The sequence below is a fragment of the Arvicola amphibius genome, chromosome X (assembly GCF_903992535.2).
Source record: "Arvicola amphibius chromosome X, mArvAmp1.2, whole genome shotgun sequence".
Lineage (NCBI taxonomy): Eukaryota > Metazoa > Chordata > Mammalia > Rodentia > Cricetidae > Arvicola > Arvicola amphibius.
Window position 1 is genome coordinate 123,489,736 of NC_052065.1, and position 23,376 is coordinate 123,513,111.

The following is a 23,376-nucleotide window of genomic DNA, read 5'->3' on the forward strand; positions in this document are numbered from 1 at the left end:
ACTAGGACCACGGGCACCCTGTGGAGTAGGGTCCAAACTCTCAGTTCCCTTCCATGGAACCTACAGTTTCCTGTCTTCGCTTCTCTCTGAGGGACAGGCAGTCAACCCCACCTGCAGCCACATCCTTCCGATGCTTTCAAAACAGGAACAGTTGTCTCAGTCCTCGCATTCTCCTGGATAGTCTATTTTTGCCTGGCTGGAATAGGATATATTACAGGCCGGCTCCAGCCAGAGCTGGACTGATTTGTTTAAAGGGATCCTAGGTCCCAGGGCTTCCCAGGCCAGGGCATGCTCCTGGCCCTAACTGCTCTAGTTGCCACCTTCGTGGAAGCAATATGGCAAGAACAAAGCAAAACGGTTCTACTTCTCAACCTTACCATTCTGTCTGAAGCTTCTAGGAACAAAGGACACTTAATAATAGAATCCCTCCTATGTTATTTATAGCATCAATTGCTGAAAGCCGTGTTAGTCTTTATTTTTTCCAAATCCCAGCCTTTGTCACAACCTCCCTGGAGAAATAGAGCAGAAGGCAGCTACTCACAGTTCCACTTTGCAGACCAGGAGACTGAGGGATCGGTGCAAAGAGACTTTCAGAGGTGAACAATGAGCAAGAAGAGCTGGGAAGCCCATCCCACTAGCACTCTACTAGGATGATGAGGCTGTGTTCCTTTGCTCAGTCATTCATTCCCATTTGCCCCATAGAAATCTCACAATTCTCTCCAGCTTCCAAGATGAGTGAGTTAAAGAGTCCAGTGTCTTTAACAAATAAATGCTAAGGAAACAGAACAGGAAGGGAGAGATCATTAGTTGCAAAAGACTTGAGAGATACATCAGACACAGTGTGTGGGCCCTGTTTCGATCATGGATCAACCACACCAAATGTAAGAACATAGATTTGAAACAATTTGGCTACTACTGTTTATTTAATAGTGAAAGGACTATTCATTTTTAAATATACTATAACTACTGGGTTAAAATTATTTCACCATTTAAAAACACATACCCAGTGGCAAAAAAGCAAAAATGTATAATTATTGAGATTGATGGGAATGGCTAAAATGTACAGATGAAAACAGGAATGACCCTTGAGTTGATGATTGCTGCATCTAAGTAATAAACACAAGGTATTTTGCATTTACTTTTTAATTTTGCATGTACTTGAATTTTTCTGTAATAGATGTTTATGCTTATTTATCTTAAAAGACTTTTAAATTTTTATTCATGTTTTTATGTATGTGGGTGTTTTGCCCACTTGTCTATCTCTCTACCACGTGTGTATCTGGTACCTACAGAGGCTAGAAAAGGGTATCAGATCCTCCAAAACTAGAATCACAGACAGCTGGGAGCTGTCCTTTGGTTTCTAGGAATTTAACTCAGGTCCTGTGGAAGAACAACCAGTGCTGTAGCATCTCTCCAGGACCAAGATTCTTTTCTATTTTTCAAGTACGTGCATGCACGTGTGAGAGAGCATGGGTTTGTATATATGCATGCACTGCCCTCAGATGCCAGAAGAGAGCGTTGGATCCCCCAGAGCTAGAGTTACAGGCAGTTGTGAGCCCTCTGACATGGATTATAGGAACCAAACCAGGATCTCTGCAGGACCTGCTCTTAATCACTTACCATCTTACCAGGCTCGTTGTTGCTTTTAAGAAGAGAAATCATATTGCATTTACTCTCAAAGAATCCCCAAAGTCTTCATTCCCTGGATCATTTTACGGACAGCCATTGGTTACGAGCTGCAACAGTCAAGGAACCTAAGATCCCAGTACATTGCTATGGGTTCAGACAAATGTTAGCTGCCACGCCACACTGAAACATGACAGGAGCAGCCCTGACTGATGTGGGACCCTGAGCCGTTTCTCTCACTGTCATTGGCTTACCAAGTGATTAATGTCTGATGGACTTAGACCCTAAGTTAGGGAAACTGAGTCTGAGAGGCTGCGAGTGACCTCCCATAGCAAACAACTGGCAATATCAGCAGTCAAAAATAGGAAGCCATTGAGTTCCTACACATGTTATTTGCTATGGAAGCCCTGGGAAACCAATGCAGCTGAAGGAGCCTGGTTAGAGAAGGAATTCATTCTACAGATATTCACTGTGCCACTTTGAAGCAGCAAGCACCTTTCGGGGCACCACAGAGCTATAACCATAGCCTTTTGTAAACACTACCCTGACACAAGCTGGCGGCGAAGATAGCATGTTTACCCACAGCCACAATATGGCACCGAAAGCACTGAGAAAATTAAAGAAGTACTGATAAAGCGCCAGTGGAGTTGAAAACAGAAGCAAGGAACAGTAGAGGAGAGGAAATTCAGAGGTTATCAGTTAATGTATGTCTTTAAAAACGAGTAAAAATGGAAGGCAATATCAGAAAGGGGTATTCGGGGTGGAGCGAACAGCGAAAGCAGAAGTATGCTTGTGGCGTGAAAGAGCTGACTCCAATGAGAACAGTGCACCGGGTAAAAGGCAGCTGTAGGAGAGAGAGGGGAAGGGCCTGAACTAGGATAGAGGCTGAAGCACTGAGGCAAAGAATGTATTCTTTGGATTCAGTGGATTCCACGGCACTCTCCCTCGGCTTCAGAGCTACAGAAGCAAAGGGAATAGAAGTCATATGATTTAGTCACATAATAAGACTTAATTAACTCAGTGCTCCCCCGCTCTGTGTCAAGTCCCATCTAGGCCACAGTCAAGACCCCAAAATTCAGACAAGGGAAAAACTAAGGTCATTACTCTTGTGAAAGCTGAGATGGGAGGGTTGTGTGTAGGAAGCATCAGCTAAATGAACGTTCATTTGATTCCACTTTTTAAATCCTTAAAAGGGCTTAAAGAGGGCTGCAGAGAAGTTATGAAAGAGAGAAGCCTCCCTACTCTGATCATTCGTAGAAGGCAGGTTTCCAAAAGGAGATGATTGGAAAGGAAATCAAGACTAGAAGTTACAGGAATGTGATAGCAGAGGAATGAAGGGTGGGAGAAAAGGTTTTCAAATTAAAAAGAAAGGCTTTAAGAAAAGATATTAAGAAAAAACATGACCATAATGCATAGAGCTAAGAAGAACACAGCCTGACATTATGTTACGAGGGCAGAGAGGGAACAGACTATACACAGCCGTATGGGTCACATTATGTAATGAGGACATTATCCCCTGAAGCAATTGCAAGTCGTTTAAGTGTTCTAAGCTAGAGGTTTGAATGTTAAGATTTGCATTTTTGAAACATACTGCTGACAATATAATGGAACTTGACTGGTAAATATAAGAACAGAAGAAAGGGTCTAACGGGTCAGTTATTAGAGCGAATCACAGAAAAGTCAGCATGGGGTGGGATGCTGGAGTGAAGGTTTCTCCATTAAGAGTGATTCTTACTCTTCAACAAGACTGGAGTTTGCTTCCCAGTTCCCACATTGGGCAGCTCACAGCGACCTGTGTCTCTAGCTCCAGGGAATCTATTACTTTCTTCTTTCTGGTTTTCATGGGCACCTGCACATGCGCACATACACACACAAATAAATCAGTAGAAAAGTCAACAGTGGTCTGCAAAAGCTTATTTATTGGTTACTTTTGTCAGCTCCATGAACAAATACTCCATAGCAACAACTTATGAGAAGAACGGTTTATATTGGCTCCCAGTTTCAGATGGCTTAGTTTAGTCTATAACTGCTTAGCTGTATTTAGCTGCGTAGAACACCCTGGTATCAGGAGCGCGTGGCAGAGGAGAGCTTCTCACTTCAAAGCAGGAGACAGAAATAGGGAAACAGATTAAGATAGCCTTAAATACCTGTCACCTAGTGCCCTAGTTACTCATGAAGTTTCGGGAGCCTCCTGAAATAGCACCAAGAACTCACTAACATAAGCCAGGAAGGGGAGGATTTCATATTCGAACTATAACAGGGTGTTAGGATGAATATGAAAAATGGAAACATCAGAACTCATTCGTAGGGTTCTGGCCACAACATCTTAACCACAGAGATGCAAGTTAGGGCAAAATAACTTAGAAAGCAGATACAGAAAATGAGATTAGTTTACCCTCTGGTAGATTTTTTTTTCTTTTTTGGTTTTTCGAGACAGGGTTTCTCTGTGGCTTTGGAGCCTCTCCTGGAACTAGCTCTTGTAGACCAGGCTGGCCTCGAACTCAGAGATCCGCCTGCCTCTGCCTCCCAAGTGCTGGGATTAAAGGCGTGTGCCACCACCGCCCGGCTCCTCTGGTAGATTCTTGGTGCTTTCTGAGCAGAACTACAATTTCTAGGCCAAGCAATCTAGGGTGTCATGGTCCTCCGTTCTTCACTGCTGTTCCTGTTGCCTTTGTCTTGTATCTGGGTTTCCTGTGAGCTTTCTTGAGGAGTTTCTTATCACTGCCCTTTGAGAAATGAGTTTAGCCCCCTAGAAGAGTGACAAAACAAGAAGATGCCATCAATCTGAGAGTCCCAAGAAAGACCATGGGGTCACTACCATTTCCTCTTTTCCCCTGGAGAGAATTGTGTTTTACTTTCCAAGCATGAATTCATTTGTTCTTTACAATGGCAGGAAATGAAATAAGCAGGCTAAGGCCAGAGAAATGACATACTAAGTCATTCAGCAAATAATTTCACCTGTGTGTATCTGGGACTGACTTATTTGTTCCTCTTTCTCTCTCTTCCCTTTTCAGTGACTATAGAACCTAGCACGTGAATTGACACAGAGAAAGGACATACCGAGAAAATAAAGAAAAATACAATAATGTTTATCATAACTAAACATAGAAAATAGCATATTCCTACAGCTCTTTAAACACTGTCTAATGCTCCTATACAAAGCTATCTAGATAACTTTTCCTCATTTGCTTCATATATATATATATATATATATATATATATACTAAATATGAATATATATATATACATATACATTCAAAAGTGCCCAGTGCAGTAAATCATGGACTCTAGCCTTTTATAAGCCATATTATATTTAGTCCAAAATAATTTAATCAAGGGAAGTGCCCTGAACAGGCAAAGAGTTTGTCATCTGGGAAAATGAAATTTGCAAGGGAAGCAATGCACCTTCATTCCAGAAGCCTGGATCAGCAGCAGAACTGGCAATGCTAGAGATAAGGGCATCAGGTTAAGAGGATCCAGAAAAGAGGAAAGTGGTGGTTTTGTTGAACGAATACAATGAAGAATAAAGAGAAGGAGGAGGAAGAGAAGGAGGAGGGGAGAAAGCAAGCCAATGTTGGAGCATTTTAAGTAATCTAGGCCAGATCCTGACTATGTTTAGGGCAACTTCATAAAGAGACCAACAGATTGTTGAGAATTAATATTTGATGAACAAGAAGTTAGGATTTTGGATCTTAAAATGTATTTGTAGGACTTGTGATTGCAAATAAGAAAACCAACACTTTAACAGAATTCCATACAACACATTCCTCTTTTAGGCTCACCTTGGCCCTGATAACTTAGTTATTATATCTAATGGAAAGAGACCTCTCTCCCAATCATTCCAATAAAAATTCCAGAATTACTACAGCAGCAGTGGGTGGGAGAGTGGCTCACAAGGTTCATGCCCATGGCTGAAGAACTCTTGGTGAATGGTGGCTGCTAAGGAATGGAGAGTCAAGCTTCTGTGGATATGGCCCATGACCATGCCCACCTTCCGGTGGATGGTCCCAAGAGTACGTACACCTTGGCAGCACTAAGTGGACTGAGTGGGTTTTTAAAGAAATAGAAGTAAATGGATGTGTCACAAAGATGGCACAGCTCTTGCACTTGTTGCTCATGCACATGGCCCAGATACAGTTCTAGCATCAACATGGTAGTTACAACCAGTTGTAACTCCAGTATCGAAGGATCTAACACCCTCTTCTGGCCTCTGCAGGCCCTGCATGCATGTAGTCCACAGGCATACATGCAGGCAAAACAGTCATATACATAAAATAAAAATAAATCCATTCTGCCATTGAGGGAGCTATTAAAGGGCTAGGAAGAAACATGTCACTATGGAAAGTCCCAGGAATCCAGAAGGATGGCCCCAGCTAAGACTAAGCGACAGTGGAGAGGATGTCTGAACTGGCCTTCCCCTGTAATCAGATTGATGACTACTTTAATTTTCATCATAGAACCTTCAACCAGCAACTGATGGAAGTAGAAACAGAAATCTACAGTGAAGCACTGGTCTGAGCTACCAGAGGCCAGTCCAAGAGAGGGAGGAGCGATAGTACGTACAAAGGGGTCAAGACCATGATGGTGATACCCATGGAAACAGCTGACCTGAGTTAGTGAGAAGTCACTGACTCTTGACTGATAGCGGGGAAGTTTGCATAGGACCAAACTAGGCCCACTGAATGTGGGGAACAATTGTGAGGCTCAAGCAGTCTGTCGGGCCACTGGCAGTGGGAACAGAATTTATCCCCAGTGCTTGAACTGGCATCTAGGAGCACATTCTTTTTGGAGGAATATCTTACTCAGCCTAGGTGTAGGGGAGAGTGCCTTGGTCTTGCCTCAAAGTGAAATGTCAGACTTTGTTGACTTCCATGGGAAACTGTACCTTTTCTGAGGAGTAGATGGGAGCTTGAGGTGGGGGGAAGGCTGGGGTGGGAGGAGGGGAGGGAGTGGGAATGGGGATAGTTATGTAAAATGAGAAAAGTCTATATTAAAAAGTTCTTAATAAAAAGAGAAAAAAATTAAAAATAAAAGTAAATAAGTCTTTTTTAAGAGTTGGGAAGCAAAAGTGTTCAGTGGGGGTAATGGAAGGAGTTGAAAGGGACAGAGTGAAAGGTGAATTTGATTAAACCCATATATATATATATATATATATGGTTTTAATAATTGGTGAGTGAGATATATATCTATATCTATCTATGTGTAGATAGATAGATAGATAGATAGATAGATAGATAGATAGATAGATAGATATAAATATATCTATCTCACTTACCAATTATGAAGGGCAGAAGAAAAATCACAATAATGTTTGATAAAGCCTCAAGGAATTAGATATATTACTTTATATTTACCTGAAATTTTACATAACATACACACAACAAACATAAAGTTATAACATGGGTTGACAATGTTCCCCATAAGAGTCATGGAATATGTGACAAAAATTCTAGTATCAGGCATGAAAAACCTCCAATTGAGAGCATCATAATGGTGATTCAAGTGACTCCCAAACAGATCTAGGCTATTGTCATTGCCCTTGGTTGCCTCTTCGAGGTGGAAAGCAAGTCCTTATCGCTGAAGACACTACACACTAGGACATAGGAATCAGATGATTTGTGCTAGAAATAACCTGAAAGCCTCCTTCCTCCAGACCAGCTTACATAGTACCAGAAAATACAGTAAGTTGCCAAAGGAAGGAAGTAATCATTAGTCCTACCCAGCTGTGATGGCCAGTATGGCAAGATATCCCTAAAGGCACAATAGTGCCACACATACCTTGGTGATAACCAACAGGTGTCTAGTTGAACTTAATACCTACTCGATAGGAAGGAAATCAATATGGTACTCAAAATGTAGCCAACTATCTGGAATACTGATGGCATGGATCTAAAAGAGAACCTACTACCAACTAGAGTTTTATTAGATCAGCGTAATTCCTAACTGCATTCTAAAGCATATCCTTACACCCAGAGGTAAGTGTAGCTCTCCCTTCTTGTCAAAGAAGCGTCTGAAGACTATTAGAGAAAACTATAACTGGTAATAATACAGAGATCTGGACTATGGAGGGCCTAGCCTTGATAGATGCGCCTCTGACACAACTTCCACACCTAAGACTCAGAGAATGTCACAGAAGAGAGGACAGAGGAATTAGAAAAGTCAGAAGATCAGGAAGGCTGTTGTCGGAAATGACAGGAAAGCTGCACTTATGATGTCACAACAATGTGGCTGACTAAACAGGACCTGAACAATGACAATATCAATAGACATGCTAATGTGGAAGAGAGAAATCTCTCAGGGTCCCACTCCTTGATAAAAAAAAAATCACAGGCAGCTTCTGACAGAGGGAGAATTAGACTCTCTGAGAAATGGGACCCTAGTCAGTGATCTAGTACAAAATGGTCATCCTTAAAATCGTAAACAGTCGTTCCATGTGAAATGAACTTGATGGATTATACCTATATATTTACACATATGCGTGTGTCAGTGTATATGTGTTTGCATTTGTGTGTGTGTGTGTGTGTGTGTGTGTGTGTGTGTGTAACAATCAAAGAAAGAGGCCATAAATTTGAGAGGGACTGGGGGATATGAGAGGGATTGGATAATAGGGATTTTGGGAGTATTAGGATGGGAAAAAAATGGGGGAAAGTGATGCAATTATATTAATAAATTAATATATAATAAAAGACATTTATATAAAACAATATGGAAAGATATAAGACAGATTTTAAAGAGCTTTAAAAGAAATTAAGAGGTCCCACACATGCCACATTCAAACTCTACACAGACTTCTCCAGATTCTACTCTGGTGAAGCTCCCTGAACCTCCACACATGCATTCTTCCTAACCCACCATGCCTAGCCTGGGTCCCACATCCAGTGTCCTGGCTTTGTTTGATCACCCCTGCCTGATCAGCAACCAACCTCTAGACTTCTGTTAGGATTCACAATGCCTATATCCCAAGCTACCACTCCTGCAGAAATGTTTGCCACTGAGAGTTACCTACATGAGGAGCCAACATTGAGCTCCTGATCCTCCTAGCTCTTTCAGAGTGCTGAAATCACAGATGGGTATTAATATCCCCCCTCCTGGTAGTTCATTTTGATTGGAAGAATCCAGCATTAGATTAACTCCATCTTTACACAATCATGTAATTTCTCAAGGTCTTACCACCTCAAAATAAAAGCCTCTGCACCTAAACAGTGCACCTGAAAATAATTTCTACCTAGTCTATATATGAGAAATTGTAGTAGTTTATAGTCACCAAGAAATGGAAGAACCACTAGGCTGTTACAAGTTTAGCACTTTTTCTAGCCACACATCTTGGAGACTTGTAAGCTTTTTATTTGTTTTTGTCCTGATGCTGTTTTGTTACCAACTAATAATGACAGTATTTAATTGGTGTGATCCATACACCTAAATTGTTAGAGAAGCACCCACCACTCTCTAAATCCAGGTGCTTCAACAAGGACACTGTTCCAAGGCATAATCTCTAGAGAAAGAAAACCTTAAATTCTGATTTTCAGGATTGGCTTGTTGGCTATTTTGCTATTATACTTTCAATATGGGAACAGAGAAAGTTTGGAATTGTTCTCTCAACATTTTCTTTAGTAATTTATCTTACAAGTGTCATTATCTCCAGCACTCACAGCTAATCTAGTTAGTATATTGGCTCCAGAAAAAAAAATAGCCAGGACTTTACCTTTATAAGATAATTTAAATGTAAAAGTAAGACAGCAAATAATGTCATGTTGAGTGCAATCTAGATGTTGAAAAACCAGCTAAGGAATTTCCTGTGTTAGTGCCAGAGATCGGTGATTGCTGATTTGTTCTGTATAGTTTATATAAACTTCCCATCATGGAGCCAGGCCTTGTCTCTGTAGCAGCCTTTTTTTTTTTCTGTTCCAAATACAATTTAGAAGTTTCTTTAAAAATGACCTACATGAACCACTACACAGAATTTAAAAGAACAATAACAGACTCGTTACAGAATTCAAGGAATTTAAAGAAGACTCAAAGAAATGGCTGAATGGAAGTAGACGGGGAGAACTTAATGAAAGTAAACACCTGAGTAAAACATAAGTATAGGGCGGAAGGAAGTGACGAAGATAATCTAGGATGGGACAATTCAGTAAGGAAATAGAAAAGCAGAAGGAGACCCACACAGAAATGAAGGTGGAGCTGTCTGTCCATCTACTGGGGACAAAGATTTTGAGCTTTGGTTTTCTTACTTGAAGAATGATCAAAATAATAATACGTTTGAAAATATACAGCATTCCCACCATGTCCACGATAAAGCATCAAAAGTGACAGTAAACCCCAAAGTGAGAACAGAAAGCCATGGCCTTGTCTAAAAGGAATCTGTGCCCTGCTATAACCCCGGTAGAAAGCCCTCAGAGAACTAAGACACTCTTTCCCTGTCTCCTTTCACTCCTTGACATAACTTGAAATTTGTCTGATAGCCTGCTTCCCTGACTTTGTCATGGAAGACAAAGAGAGGATGTCCATGTCCCATGTGGCCCAGGAATCTCAGGATACTACTAGTTTCCTCATTCTGAAGATCCTTCCCTATTAGTGCCTGGGAGGTTCATAGTGATTCCAAAACTTGTGAGACTTAAATGGTGGGGTGTTCACCTTATCTAATTTTCTTTCACATTTTATAGATAAGAAGACTGAATTCTCAAAAGAGAAGAGTTGGCTTGTGACCAAATACTATTTTAGGGACAGAGGTAAGGTAGACACCGAGACTGAAAGACCAGTGCTCTTTCTACTGATGCACAGCTCCTTGTAAACTTTCCCTATGTCTTTTACCAAATAGACTACACCTCATCATCTAAACCAGCTTGTCTCAATATATCATGATAGTAACATCTTTCAGGAAAAGGGGCAAGAGACTTAAATGAGCAACACTCTGCAAAGAAAACACTCATTCTGCTATTCATCCAACTAGAAATCATTTTGTGCTGTGGAGGTTGTGAGGGAAGTCATCCCTTGAGTCTGAAGCACATAGTTGTAGAAACCTTTAAAACTAAATTGTAGGACCAAAAATGATTCTGTGAGTAAGGACACGTACCACCAAGACTGATTATCTGTGTTCAATTCCTAGAACCCACATGTGAGGGAAGGAGAACTTATTCCTTCCAGTTATCTTCTGTCTTCCACACATGCACCACAGCATGCCCTCTTCCTGCGCATGCACACACACACAACTAAATTATAGGCATAATCTTTAAATGACTATAACAATGAAAGCAAACATAGATCACTTGTTATGTACCAGGCTCTATTCTGAGCCTTTATTAATAGTAATCCATTAGATCCCAGTAAAACTAAACTTATGTTGCACTGTGCATGATCATTTGTATGTTAATATTTTGAACAGATCAAGTGTTTTGACTCTGTTTTTGCAATATGGTTTTTCTTAATATAGCTTCAACTGATGGAAAAATACTGGTATATTGAACTTGGAAAGACCCTGTCAGGATCTATTTATTGTCCCTTGCATACTCCCGTGTCTGTTCATCTATTCATCCATCCCTCCCCTCATTCCTCTGTCTATTGCTGTGGGAAGTCCTTCTGTATATATATTGCTTTTATTGGTAAATGAATAAAGAAACTGCTTTGAGCCTATAGCAGGGCAGAACAGAGCTAGATGGAGAAAACTAAACTGAATGCTGGGAGAAAGAAGGCAGAGTCAGAGAGAGGCCATGTAGGCACCGGAAACAGACGTGTTGGAACCTTGCCAGTAACCCACAGCCACATGGCGATACACAGATTAATAGAAATGGGTTAATTCAAGATATACGAGTTATCTAGAAATATGCATAAGCTAATAGGCTAAGCAGTTTTGTAATTAATATAATTTCTGAGTGGTTATTTCGGGGCTGAGCATCCAGGAACAAACAAGCAACCTCATACTACAGTGTATTACCAACTTGTTCCTATACAGGAGGGCCTATGCTTGGCCCTAGTGATATGAACACAGAAAGGACACACAGCACCACTGTTTGATTATTCACAGTTTAGTAAAGGAGTATTAAATAGGAATAAGCAGTCACAGAGCAGAAGCCTTACATCATGGCACATGCATATAATTTCATCACTCAGGAAAAGAGGCAAGTAGATCTCCATGAGTTCAAGGTCAGTGTGATCTACATAGTTACTTTCAGGCAATCCAGAACTACATAAGGGAGCTTTTGGCTTTTAAAATATCATTAAGAAGGATGACATTTAGAGAGCAGGCAGTAGCTGTAGGAGACTCCAGCAAGAGTTCTTCAGCTTCTAAAGTCATAGTGTATGTCTTAGGGTTTCTAGAGCTGTAATAAAATACTACGGCCCAAAAAAGGTTTGGGAGTAAAGGGTTACACTTAAACATCACTTTTCATCAAAAAAAAGTCAGCACATGAACTCAAGCAGAGTAAGAACCTGGAGGCAGGAGCTGAAACAAAAGTCATGGAGGGGTGCTGCTTACTGGCTTGCTCCCAGTGGCTTTCTTGACCTGCTTTCTTATAGGAACCATGACATGGACTGGGCTCTCCACCATCAATCACCAATTGGGAAATGCCCTACAGACTTACCTACAGCTAGATCTTATGGGTGGAGGCATTTTCTTAATTGTGGTTTCCTCCTCTTAAATGAATTTAGTTTGAGTCAATTTGACATAAAACTATGCAGTACAATTGAGCTCTTCAAACACATCCCTCTTAAGCCATATCCTTTCCTTTCCTTACCTTTCCTTTCCTATTCATCCCCAAGATAACACATTAATATAATTATCACAAAATAAAACATTTTACAAACTTAAAATGTCCCACAGTCTTTACAAATTCAAATTTAAATTCACTCTTTTTTAAAAAATTCAAAGCCTCTTCTGAAACCCACAATCTCTTTTCAAATTCAGTCTTTTGTCTGTGGGCTCTTATACAATAAAAAGTAAATTTAGTGTATCCTTACTTCAAGAGGGAAGTACCAGGGCACAGTCACAATCAAAGCAAAGCAAAACCTACCTCCAACACTATAAATAACCCAATGTCAAATATTTGGGGTTCATTCACAATCTTCTGGGCTCATCCAAGGGACTTGGGTCACTTCTCTGGCTCCACCCTCTGCAGCACAGTTTGTCTTCTAGACTCCAGGGGGCTCCATTCCACTGCTGCTTCTGTTCTTGGTGGTCAACCCATGGCACTGGCATCTCCAAACCTGCTGGGCAAGGGGAGGGTTTGCTGCAAGTAGGCTGCAGTTTCAGCAGTATCTTCTCCTTGTCCTAAGGGACTCCAGCCTGGCACACAATGCCAAATCTCAGCTGTTCTCCATGACCCCTTCATGTCTTCCAAATCAGTATGACCTAGGTGACTCGTATACTACCAAGTTCAGTTGCCAGGCACAACCCTGGCCACTTCTAGAACACAGCTTTCTCATGCTGACCCTGAGGAAACACTTCCCAGAATATTTCACCTCAATGATGCTGGTTCCTTCTTAATAATTGCTAATTTATTAGTGCCAGCTAACTCACCAGCATCAATCATCCCAGTAACATGAATATGTTACTTCAGTGGTGTTGTCTCCTGCTAATCACTGCTGACTCTTCAGCCCCAGCTAACCACAACAAAAGGAATCTTACTTTAAAATAGCAAATGGGTCTGAAACTTCCCTCTAAAACTTTACAAATATGGCCTCCATCCTCTGCACTGCTTTCAACATTCTTATCTTCCAAACTCCTGTAGAATATCCCACTGAGCTCTCAACATTCAGCGGCTTTTCTAGACCAAAGTTCCAGAATTCCTCCACAGTCTTCCCAAAAACATGATCACGTCTGTCATAGCAAAACCTCACTCATGGTACCAACTTGTCTTAGGATTTCTTTTTATTATTATTATTTTTTATTAAAAATGTCCAACTCCTTCCCTCCTCCTCCCCCTTCCCTCAACTCCCCTCCACCCATACCCCCACTCCCTCCCTTTCCAGGCCTAAGAGCCATCAGGGTTCCCTACACTATGTTAAGTCCAAGGTCCTCCCAACTCCCCCCAGGTCCAGGAAGGTGAGCAACCAAACTGACAAGGCTCACACAGAGCCTGTCCTTGTCTTAGAGTCCGAGCCCATCGCCATTGTCCTTGTCTTAGGATTTCTATTGCTGTGATGAAACCCCATGACCAAAAAGCAGGATGGGGAGGAAAGAATTTATTTGTCTTTTAGTTCAATATAACTGTTTAGCAAAGAAGGAAGTCAAGACAGGAACTCAAAGAGGTCAGAAACATGAAGGCAGGAGCTAATGCAGATGATAATGCCTTGGATGATATTTACTGGCTTGCTCCCATGGCTTGCTCATCCTGTTTTCTTATAAAACCCAGCAGCACCTGCCCAGAGTTAACACCACTAACGTTAGGCTGTGTGCGTCCACACCAATCAATCACTGGTTGAGAAAATGTCCTACATTCTTGCATTCAGTCCAATCTTATGGAGGCATTTTCTTGATTGAGGTTCCCTCCTCTCAGATGACTTTAGCTTCTGTCAAGTTGATATAAAACTGTCCAGCACAGTGCCCTTAGAATTTGGACAAAAGCTCTATTTTTTAAGATAAAGAATAAGTGTACTTGTGTATGCATTTTACCTTTTCAGAGATGAGTTTAAAATCTAACTTCATCACTAGCTGGCTGTGAGGCTTTGTTACCTAATTAGTAAAATGAGAGTAACAATAGCTCTTGTCTTCCTCTTAGGGTGGTTATGATGGAAAATGCAAAATTGTGTGTTAAGCACCTGCAGAGTCTTGGCAATCAATAAGTCAGAGTTCTGTTTTCTTTTCCTAAGTGAAAATTAATTTTCAAAAGTATTGGAATGGCAAAATAGCCAAGAGGGTAAACTGATCTTTTCTCTTTTCGGATGGAGTCTGTTTCTTCCCGCTTTCTCTAAGAAAGAGGTTAGTTTGTCTGACCCCATTTTCCCAAGTGGCTTCTTAGAGCCAACCCCATAGATTATTCAAAGTCCTTTAGGGTACTTATAGGTCAAATCACTGCTCAAAGCGGGAGGTAGCTCGTACTCTGCTTTGGGAAAAGCTTTTCTACCTGAAATGACTTCAGTGCCTTTTTCTTCTCAGACTTTTAGAAATCCATAGTTGTATACCAGTTTCCAATTTTAAGAGAAATGCGGTGGGCTGGAGTTGCTGTGTCAAGCCTCAAGGGGAGCTCCTAAACTACAAATTTAGCTTCTTTGCTAAGAACTGCTCTGGGAGGGACTGTATCCACTTCCTTGAACTGTTAAAACAAAGATCACACATTAGTAACATTTCTGTTACCTCCCCCTCGTCTTAGTGTGTGTGTGTGTGTGTGTGTGTGTGTGTGTGATTGCTAACAACCCTTGTGCACATCATCTATAAATGTAGTATTCCCATGTATGCAGCCTTTTTCTGATCTTTTTTTTGTGGTTCTCTGTCAACTCCCTCATCTCTCTCACCTTTCCCATTTCCTTTTTCTTTTCCTTTCTGTTTCCTCTCCTCTTTTCTCCTTCACACCCTCATCCTGCAGTTTAAGGAATATCCAGATCATAATCCACAATGATCTGATCCCAAGATCAATAACTTTATTACAAGTATCCATTTTCTAAACAATATCACATTCATAACAATTGGGATGTGAACAAATCTTCTATTGCAGAGGAATTCCACTGTTCAACACACTATAGATTTTATTTCTTACCCAAAAGTCTAACTTTTCAGTGCTAGAGAGATGGCTCAGCAGTTAAGAGCACTTGCCATTCTTGTAGAAGACCCTGACTTAGTTCATAGCACCCATAAGGCAACTCAAAGCTGTCAGTAAGTCCAGGTCCAGGGGATCTGACACTCCCTTCTGGCCTCTGTGAGTCCTAAGCACATATTGTGGTACAGCTACAATTTGCAGGCAAAACCAATCATGCATATAAAGTACAAATAAATACATATTTTAAAAGTCTGACTTTTCAAGTGTGACACTCAGACTTTTCCACAATTAATATTACGTTTAAATAAAAGGAGAAAATAAAATCACTTATAAACCGGTGCCACACAAAGGGCTAGGAGCTTCATGTGTTACCTCCATTTTACACATGAGGCTGGGAATGTTTCTGTGATTTCTCCAAGATTATGAGAGTTAATACAGAGTAAAGCTGTTATTCAAGCTCATCTGACCTGATTCATCAAACTTAGCTGGCCAAGCACAATCCTTGGGCAAAACACTCTTCTGTGTGCTTCACAAATCAGACATAGCCAATGTCACAAACCAGCCAGTTAAGTACCCTGTTACTAGTCCCTCCTTTCCCACAGAAGAGGATTCTGAGGCACAGAGAGGGTTAGTAACTTGCCCAGGGTAATAGAGCTGAAAGAAAATCGTAAGACTACGTTTATTGAACATCTACAAGATGGCAGGCATTTTTGTGTCTCTCTTTTTTCCGGGTTGAGTCTGTCCTGAAATCTGTGGAATTGTTATGGTTCTTTCTGTTTTACAGACTGATTACCTCAGAGCAGTACAATGACTTGCTCATGCATGATAGCAGTGGGACATAAACCTGTGTCTTTGCATTTGGCCAACACTGTCCTTCTTAGTGGGCCTCAAGGCCTCTCACAGCCATTATATGGATCTAGGGAGACACAGTATATGAATGATGGAGATAGCATAAAAGGATAAGTTGAGTGGGAAATGATGTTTTCATAGTGTAGTTAACATACTTCCCAATGTTATCACCGTGATATTATTACTGTGCTTGCTCAACCTGAAAAGTTATCCAAAACACAGTCTAACTATGCCTACGTGAGCTCAAGAACAACACAGACCCAACTAGACAGCTATGTTCCACAACATATCAGGTATCCTACTGCGGTTTGTTTTTCCTTTGCTCCAGGATGTTGAACATGGAGCCCAGAGACTTTCACATAGCAAACAAGAACTATATCATTGAGCTACACCCTTAGACTTTCTTAATTAACTACAATTAATTAATTAAGACAGTTGTATTATGTAAACCTGCCTCAGAGTCCCCAGTGTCTGGAACTGTAGGTATGTGCCATCACAGCCAGCCAAGTATTTGCTCTGGTTGGAAACATGATACGAGATAAACCTTCAGCTCACTTTACATTCATCTGTTGTGGGTCTCACATTTTAATGATGGCCCTGATCCCACAAGTCTCCTCTAGTGCTATGCATTTGGTCCCCACCTATTTTTTGAGACCTGATCCTCTTTGACGTGACAATATGACTCTAAAGACATACAGTTCAAACACCCAAGCTCTTATCTTTGCTGCTGCTATGACAGGATAAGCTCAAGTACATAGTATGCCTAATCTATAAGCCCAGTTAGTTCACAACCTTGTGTGGGATTGTTTTTACATTAGAAGTAAGCTAGAAGCAGAGGCTGCACTGTTCCTCAATAGATGAAAAAATATCAGCCTCCCCTGGGAAAGATGGAAGCTAACAAAGGAAGAGTAGAGGCAAGAGAGGGAAGAGATGCCTGACTGCATTCTTTTCTAATGCCATTGGTTCTCATGCTAGCTGCACTCTTCTTTCTCCTAGCTCTATCACGGCAACAAACACACTCTGCTCTTTTTAAAAATTGGCCTTATAGTGAGTTGCATGTCTAGTCACTTTCAGTCAGTAGTATTTGTACCACAAAATACTAACAAGATTTATGGCAATTTCATGTGATAGTGGACAAGCCAGATATTTGAGCCCTCCTCAGCCCTATTACTATTGAATATTACTGGTTTCATCTCTGCAACATGCACTATACCCCTATTTTCCTTTCTGCCCCTCCTCCCTACCTAGATTAGGGCTTCCTTACCTCTTTACTAGAATAATAGATTAGGATCCCAAGTAGTATCCATGTCCTTCCGTATTTGCAAGCCATTGTTTTTCAAACGCTATTTCTAAAACATACTTGCTATGCATGTAAGATTCTGGTTAAACTACCTTTGAGGATTGCCTATTGTCTGCTCAACAAACTCATTAGCACAGCTTGTAGAATATGCTAATATTTGAGCCTACTCAATCTTTGTTTCTCTTCCTTTTTCTGTTAAGCCTATATTCCAGCACTGTCAGACAAGCCTTAAGCATCTCCACCCCCATACCTTATTCAAACTCTTCTACCCAAACCTCCTCTGCATACTATTCTCTAGGACACAACCTAGGGACTGTTACTTTTATAAAACCAAACGGGGGTTCACTAATTGTCATGTCTCTTTCTTCTGAGATTCTTACAGAACATTTCTTCTCTTCTCTGCAAGCAATTTTTTACAGTGACTTGAGTACCACAGTTATCATAAGACTTTTGCTGGAGTCTTTACCAAACCAAGAGTGTCTAGAAGGCAGAATGGCTATAATTGTATGCAAGGGGTATGGTTAAAAAACCATGAAAATGGCTGCTCGGTGACTAAGGAGGAAGGTTTTTTTTTTTTTTTTATTGTGGATGAGAGAGAAGATATCAGAGGCATCTGAAAGAGTTTAGAGCAGAGAGTAAAAGAGGCAGACTGACCATTGTGAGGGCTGTGCATGAGAAGGGAAAATAGTGCTGGGATGGAAGTGAGGGGAGAATGACATGACCTTGCTCTTCTAAAGAGAGAGGTAATATGTAATAGCCTGGAAGTGAGGAGGTGGAAAAGGCTTTTATCTAACAACCAGAAACCCTTCTCTATAGGCCAACTTGAATTGAGTCTAGATTCAATTTTGGACCAAGTCAGAGGGCCTGCACTTTTCGAAGGAAATAGGGTACCCTTTGGCTCTGGCAATAATTCCACTCAATGATCATTTTCATTACCTTCTTCATGCCTGGCCCTATCCTATGCTCTGTGCTTTCTGCAGGTTCTGAGAGGCTGATAATAGTTCATACCTATCCATGGGGAATACCTTCTAATACCCCCAGTGGATGCTTAAGATCACAAGCAGTACTGAACTCTTCTCAGAACTATATTTGTTCCTGTATAAACGTGCTTATAATAAAATTCAATTCATTAGTTAGGCACAGTATGATAAACAGCATTAATACTAAATAGAACAATTACAGCACTATATTGCAGTAGAAACTTTAAAACTGTTTTCTGTAATTTTTCACCTAATGTCTTCAGACTTGTTGTTCATGAGTAAGTAACTGAAACATACAGAATGCAAGAGCATTTAAAGTGGGGGCAGCTATATATCAAATTAAACAAGGGGGGGCAAGTGTGGTTTTTGACCACTGCACTTGACAACGTAAGTTTACCATAAAATTGCTATATAAGACTACCAATAAAAGGACATAATTATCATTGTAGCTCCTCCCATATTTTCATAGAAACTTTATAGAGATTTGTGTCACCTCCATGAGAGATCTCTCCTTTGTCAATATCTGAAGAGGTTCTTGTGGAAGACATCCTATACCTGCTTTTCCAAGACTTACAAAGGGTCTCTCCGATCTGGTAGTGACTGACTAGATGGAATTCTGCCTAGACAAAGACTTTGAGACTATATCCAGGTTCAATTAGAAACAGAGTCAACAAATAGACATATTTTCCATAGGGTAAATATTCTGAATTGAGAACACATATAATATCATGGCTATACTGACATCAGAATCTCCAGGTGGATGGGCTAGTTAAAACAGAATGCTGGCCCTCAGTTCTTGAGTTTGGATTCAATATGGTGAAGTCTAAAACTTTACACGACTTACAACTTCTCAGGTGATACTGATGTTGATACAGCCCAAACTTTCATTCTTATAATAAAACAGATACTAATTTAATAAATTTGGGGGAACCCCAAGAGTCTAGTATTAACACTCAAGCAGTTTCTATATTGTGCCATGGGCCACACACAGCCTGAATAGAAAACAACACACACACACACATACATAGAAATCAATAAACTAAATATTTTTTAAATTTATACTGCATAGTAAGAGAGAAAGGGAGGATTTGTGATGAGTCTGTGAGGAATTGTGTACAAGCACAGAGGATATTCCATCTGTGCACTATGTGTAGTGTGTACTGTGCTTCTGAAGTCTAGCAGTAGTAAATGGGCAGGACCACTTGGTAAGGGTTATTACTGAGTCTTTGGCAAAGGATAATTATCTATGATTCCCTCTAAGCTGAATTACCAAGACATGGTTCAATATAAGGAAACAGTAGAGTGACCAGTCACTCTGGTTTACTCAAGTACATGTCTGGTGGAGATACAGGAACTGGGTACAAAAACACTGACTGTCAGAGGCAAACAGGGATGGCTAGTCATTCTAGTATCCACCCTCTTTACCCTACTTTTGTCACATTTTACTCTCTAGAAAGTTCTTAGTGTTTCTCTAGTTCAATGCCACACTTTATGCACTGTGAGCTATTATAGTTTATCTTATTTCTACTTCTATTTTTATGTGCATGGGTGTTTTGCCTGCATGTCTATCTGTGCACCTCATATATCCCTGTTGTCTGCAGAGGCTAAAGGAAGACATAGGATCCTCTGGAACTGGAGTTACAAGTAATTCTGAGCTGCCATGTGAGTGCTGTAAACTGAACCCAGATCCTCTGGAACAGCAGCCAATCTCTTAACTGCTGAGTCATCTGCCCCTCTACCCTCCCCCCAAGACATACTCTGTTAGCCATCATTAATCCAAATGCTGGTAATATCAGTTCTACCATCTTTGTTAGTCTTCCAAAAGGGAGAGAAGATAAGGAGAGAGAAGAAAGATGATGGGGAGGGGAAGAGGAAGCAGAAATCTGATGTGGGTAGGAGGTATACAAGCGAGCAGCGAGTTGTGTCTTCACAGTGGAATAGGAGGTACCTCTTTCTTCCTGTGGCCTGCTCTCTAGGTAATTTTGTAGGCTTTTCTCTGTTCCCTCTGTTTTTTTTTCTCTTTTGTCATAACTAGATTATAAAGTGGCCCAATTCAGTTGAAGCACAAGAAAACCACTTCAGAAACAACTTTATGAGCCAGTCGGTGGTGGTGCAGGCCTTTCATTCCAGCACTCATGAGGCAGAGACAGGCAGATCTCTGAGTTCAAGGCCAGCCTTGTCTATCTATGAAGTTAGTTCCAGGAGAGACATCAAAACTACAGAGAAACCCTGTTTCAAAAAAAAAAAAAAAAAAAAAGAAAGAAAGAACGATCTTTAAAGAGGAAACAAAAAACTATCTTGAAATTGAGGAAAAGACAACAAAAAATTAGAGGAAATCAACAAATTCCTTAAAGAATGCCAAGAAAGCCAAGAAAAAAAAAAGCAGACAAACAGGTGAAGGAAACTGTTTATGACATTAAAATTGAAATGGAAACAATAAAGAAAACACAAGCTGAGGGAATTCAAGAGATGGAATGCTGGGAAGCCTTGCTGGCGGTTCAAAGGTTGCAGTCCATCATGGCCAGGCAGTTTTTTCCAAAGACACAGGCCTCCCTCCCTCTCCAGCAAAACCTGTCTACCTTCCCTTATCTGGAGAAGGTCTCTGGGCCCCGAGGACTGACCTTACCTGAAACCTGTCTCTAAGGCAGATACCTGATTTATCTTTAGCTGGTTTCTTGGCATAGATCAATGCTAGAAGCCCCCCGTGCTGCAGATATGATAACTAAGACCCGTGCTAAGAGCTTTGCCCTACCTCCACTTAAGAAACTTTATGATAAAACCATGACAGTTAATGCAAATTAGGGTTTGTCATCAGGCTTCTCAATCCTACATATTCCTTATACTCATGAAAAAAATTGAGGTGATTCGTCAAAGTCTGGATCTAGAAGGTCTGCCTCCATGATGTTCACGAGCCATACAAACATCTCTGTTGTCACTTCTGTTTCTTTGTGTAGGTGGATTTTTCTGTCCCACTTATCAGCTCACAAATAACCACATGGTGGCTTCTTATTAATTATAAAATCTCTGCTAATAGCATAGGCTTGTTACTAACTAGCTCTTAGAACTTAAATTAACCCATTTTTATCAATCTGCTCTCTGTCTTGTGGCTTTGTTACCTTTACTCTGAACTCCTTACACACTGCTTGCATGTACTCTGTACGTGCTGCTTCCTTTCTGTTTGGTTGGCAACTCTACATGTGTCTGCCCTTCTTCCCAGTGTCCTGTCTGCCACGAAAATCCTGCCTAGCTATTCACTGTTCAGCTTTTTATTAACCAAATTCTAGTGATACATTCTCAATGTCTACTAAAAGATTATTCCACATTTCATCCTTTTTGCCTAAATAAAAAAAGGTTTTAACTCTAACATAATAAAACTATAAACAATCAGAACAGTTACCAGAAAAAATTGCCGTTATAATGTTTAGCCAATTTGTATTTGACAGTTTTAGAGAAAATATTATATTATTTATCTTATCTTGGTGAGTTCTAAGTCCTGTACCTAATTTATCTTCTATTATAGCTCAGGAAAACTGTAACTATAACTATCTAGTCATTAAAAGTCTCTCAACCAATAAAAGGGCAGAGTCAGATGTTTCAGTGCAGAATTCTATCAGACATTAAAAAGAAAGCTAATACCAATACTCCTCAAATTATCCCACTGCATTGGTTTGGAAGAAAACAGCCCCCAAAGGAAATGGCAATATTAGGAAGTGTGGTCTTATTGGAGGAAGTGTGTCACTGTGGCACACGCTTTGAGGTCTCTTTTCCTCAAGCTTCACCCATTGTGACAGTTAGTCCACTTCCTGTTGCCTACAACATTAATACTCTTGCAGGCCCTCTCGGCTCCAGCACAATGTCTGCCTGTAGGCTGCCATGCTCCCCTTCATTATCATAATGGACTGAATTTCTGACACTGTAAGCAAGAAACACTCAATTAGATATTTTTATTTCTAAGAGCTGCTGTGTTCATGTGGCTCTTCATAGCACATAGTAAACCCTAACTAAGGCAGAAGTTGGTACTAGGGATTGGGTATTGCTATGATAGGCCTGACCATACCTTTGTTCGGAGTAATGTGAACTTTGGTAATTGGTCTTAGAAAAGTAGTGGACTGTTTTAAGCACTGTTTACTGGGCTATATTAGTAGGAGCATGGAGGACAATGATATGATTTGCTAACTATTTGAAATGTTGGGAGCTGGCTTAAGAGTTTTCAGAGGAGAATTTTAGCATGCTGCCTAGAAATCATTCTTGTGATATTTTGGTGAAGGAAGTGGTTGCCTTTTGCCCTTGTCCAAAGAGTCTGCTTGAGGCTAAAGTGAAGAGTTTTGGATTAATTTCGTTGGCCGAAGAAATCTCAAAATAGTCTAGTATAGACTTGTCATGTGGATATTAGTGTTAACTCTAATGAAGATATATAATAAAAAGGTATAAGCTTAGTGGGGTACATTGCAAAAAGGAAATTTTGAGGAGAAAAAGAGCACCAGGAAGCGGAGTGGAGCAATTTTTTTTTATTCAAGAAGATAAACAGATTAAGAAATAGAATAATGGGAGTAGTAACCTTAGGGCATGATTCTACCAAGCTAAAGTTTAAAGCTTGTGGAAAGGAATTGAAGAAATGTTTAGAGGTAGGTGTGGTGGTACACACCTTTAATCCCAAACACAGGGAAGGCTGAGGCTCTCTGAGTTTGAGGTCTGCCAAAACTAAAAGTTCAAGGGCAGCTAAACTTAAGCAGCAAAATAAAAGAAAAAGCTGATAAATATGTAATTAAACACAGAAACCATGTTCCAGCTTTTGTAAGTAACAGAAGATGGTAACTTTGTCCATGTGATCCTGACTACAGAGTTAAGGATAGAAGAAAGGGGTTATAAAATTTGCCTCCACATCAAGGAAAGTCACTGAGGCCAGGCAGTTATCCTGTCAGGGTTATCCCTG